This window comes from Nasonia vitripennis, chromosome 5 (genome assembly GCF_009193385.2).
Source record: "Nasonia vitripennis strain AsymCx chromosome 5, Nvit_psr_1.1, whole genome shotgun sequence".
NCBI lineage: Eukaryota > Metazoa > Arthropoda > Insecta > Hymenoptera > Pteromalidae > Nasonia > Nasonia vitripennis.
The window spans coordinates 4,252,201-4,255,950 of NC_045761.1; positions in this window are offsets into that span (position 1 = coordinate 4,252,201).

Here is a 3,750-nt window from a genome sequence, read left to right on the forward strand (position 1 = left end):
GACGATAGTTTCCCTTTCGCTTCGAGAAGAAAAAAGCCGAAGGAAAATCGCACGATATCCATTCCGAAATCCCGCGAAAGATCACCCGGATGGAAATCACGGCTGGCCGTAAATTTCCAGCTCGTAAATCGCGCGTATGGCTCGCGCACGCCTGGGAAATAATCGAATCCCATCGGTCAGAGAGCTCGTGCTCCGCTATAGTGGCCATATCAGCTATACTGCGGACCTATACAGAGCAGTTTACGCAAGAATAGCCGGCCGGAAGGGCAGCGCGTCGAGTTTTCTTCGCCGCCGCCGCTCCCGCAACTCATCGAGAAAGACATTTTCCATTTTCAAGATATGGGCAAAAAAAGAGACGCGCGCGGTCGCAGGCTGAGAAAGAAAGAGAGAGACAAGATGCTTCTGGGAAGGATCGGCCGGTTTCTCCGTCTGTCCTTCTTTTCCTCGACCGCCGTCGCTTTTCTGGGATTCTTCCTCTTCTTCGTCATATCGTAGTCTCTCGAGCAAACAGTCCCTCGATGTATATAGTAGGCTTGCCTCTCTCTCTCTCTCTCTCTCGAGGGCTCTTGTCCCCGCGTGTACGGGAGATTTCGGCCGGGTTGAGTATAATATCGTTGCTTTATTTATACGAGAGTATAGTTTCCTTTTACATGGTGGCCCCACTTTGTCACACAGTCTGCCGTCCGCGTCTCGCGAAATTATTCTCCGCCGCGCGCTATGGGATACCTCATTTGCAGCGGCTTCTCGTATATCATTTTACTTCCATTTGTCGCGAGATCTCTATGGCTGTTTTTTTCGCTTAATCCCACTTTCCTACCGCGATCAATTTCCGCCGCTGCGCTAATACTCTGAGCTTTTTGTCTCCCGTTATGCTATGTAGTGTAGTATAGTTATATTTTTCTCGTAGCAATAACGATATACGCGTCAGTCGCAGGTTAATGCTTTAGGAGGAAAGCTGCGACCTCCGTCAGTCGCGAAACTCGAAATAAGATTCAACGTGTTTTACTGCCGTAGCGGTACATACCGGGCTCTCCCTCTATTAATAGATGTATCCGTGAATGGCTGAATCTCGCGACTGTGAATGACGTATAAAAGTCGGCTCGCCGGTCGCACGTGCGGCGAGGAATCACATTATGCGCGGCTCCTGCTCGTCTGGTCGTGCTCATATTTCAAATGAATATGAGATTCAAAATTTTAATCCACTCGCGGTTCCTGGAACTTTATTCGAGGTAGCCAACACCCTGGCTCTCCTCGTACACATCGGCTAACTCGCTTCTCTCCCTCGAAAAAAAGAAGCTTCCCAGTCAAACACGCCATTAACCGCGGCAGTAGCTCTGCACCGTGGAGCCCTAGGAGCTACGCAAGAAGTAGTCGCAGAGCTACCCTACACACACACACACACGCGCACGCACAGATGGAGAGCTGCGCAACCGATGGCTTTCAATCTCCCATCAGCTGCAGCAGCAGCAGCAGCGGATCCTGAGGCTCGCATAAAAACAATCGCTCTCGGCGCGCAGTTACGTTGTCTCGGCGTCCCCGCGACCATTTAACTCTCGTCCGGTCGCTGCCGCTGCTGCCCTAAAAGGCGCACCGCGCACAGCGCAACATTGTCGTCGTCTACGTCTTGGCGATTTTTCCGAGCTAAGATCGCCGGGGGAAAAAAGCCGTACAGCGTATAGACGAGAGCTCGCTCGACGGGTTCGCGAAGAGGAACTAGCCGCTGCAGAGAGAAGGAGAGGAGATTATTGGTTTCTCCTATCCAAGCTATATCCGAGGGAAGAATTACCGCGAGAATTTCGCCGCGATGAGCCGAGAGGGAATGATTCTTTGCGAGGGAGAGAGTATGCGCGATTGAGCATTTCGGCGAGTGCTGTGTGGACGCTGTGAGGGAAAGTTTAATCAAAGGGTAGAGAGCTGAGGTGTCCCGCGAGTAGAGCTGCTGTACGATCGAGCGCCCGAGGAACTGATGGGAATTGAAATCCTCTCTCTATCTCTGTTTTTAGCTCATTGGCTGGATGCTTATACCGCGAGGAATCGGAAGATTTTTCCCTCCTATTTCTCAGCGCTTTAATTGGCGGCGCGCTATAAGCTGCCTGTTTATCCGCGATCCGAGGGAACGGAATATATTAAAAAATATCAGTGTACATACTGCCTGCACTGTATTACTGCATAAATACATCGCAAAACGGCGGGTATAATCTTCTTACGCGCGATTTTTTCTCCTGCACGTGCGGTCATTTTTCACAGCAGCGGATTTAAATACGCGAGATTAATGGCCAGCGCGGTTGTATATCCCGGCGTTACAAATTGATTCATTTATTAATCGCCTATTATCGATCACTATCGGGCGAAAGAACCGAGTCGCTCCGAAAAGCCGCGTACAAATCCCTCCTTACTCTCTCACGATCGCCGCCAAATTCCTCCCGGGACCGTGGAGAACAAAAAAAAATCCTCCGTTATATAACAAACCCGGCTCTATCGCTTGTACATACAGCAGAAGAGCGTGAGTCACGTAAGCAAGTGCGTAAATCAGCAATTGTGTCTCCGGCTCGCAATTATTTAACCGGAAGCAAGCGCCCACTGAGAGCAAACAACCCTTTCATCGCTCGGCTCTAATCGCAAAGAGACTGGGCCATAAATCTAAACGCCTCAGTAGACTCAGCGAAATACGTAGAGAGAGAGAGAGAGAGAGAGAGAGAGAGAGAGAGAGAGAGAGAGCTCGTGTGTCCTTCGGATCTCCCTGTGCGAGAGCCATTTCGGTAAATGTGTCGAAGGCACACACGAAGCCGCCGTTGAGCTCACTCCGTTTCTCTCGAGGCGACGGCGGCGGCAGAAGGATTGGTGTCGTTGCCCTCTGTGCTGCTGCTGCTGCGAGAGAGGAGCTGCGCGCATCGTCGCTTCTTCTCGTATCGCGGATTCCCTCTTCGCCTTTTCTTTCCGACGCGTGGATGCCTCTCTCTCTCTCTCTCTCTCTCTCTCTCTCTCTCTCTCTGAGTTGTATCGCTAGCATACTACTACCCTCGAGCGCGCACTGGGACTGCGTACGGTGTATCGGAAGTGCCTCGAGTGGTTGGGGAATCGCTATCGGGGGTCAGTCGGTAAAAGATCGATCGTTTTATTCCCATACATCACAGCGTCATAAAAAAGCGACCGTTCCACTTGCTCTTCCTCTGGCGCGAATTAAACTCGGCGCTTCAATGTGCGCGCACGTCGTTATTAATGCGATGTTCAGAGAGTGAAGCGAGGCGCGCATGAATAAAGATGAGGAAAATTGAATGCGCAGCTCTTGTTACACTCGTCGTTGCAATCTACTTACACCGCGCGAATCTCGCTGTGCGACGATTGAAAATTAGCCAAGTACAAACTGACCTCAATGACGCGTTCATTCATGTCTTCGCTCTCCCGCGAGGTCGATCCGCGCGTAATTTCGTCCTCGCGTCAGCTATCAAAGCCCCCGAGCGCTAAATTTCGATCGCGCGTACGTGGAGAACACAGAGCGAGAAGAGGAGCAGAAGGAAGCGGCAGAAGAGAGCTGGTGGGGGCAAGAAAGAGATCCAAGAGAGCGAGAGAAAGAGCGCGAGAGGAAGGGGTACAAGGCACCTAGTTCCCTCGCTGGCGCAGCAGAGAGAGAGAGAGAGAGAGCACCTGTCGTGTCTCCCTCTCCCCCGGCGTGCATCGTCCTCCTGCTCTCTTTGCCGCGGAGAGAGAGACTCTCGGGGGCTCGCCGGATCCTAAGTGGACGGGTTATCA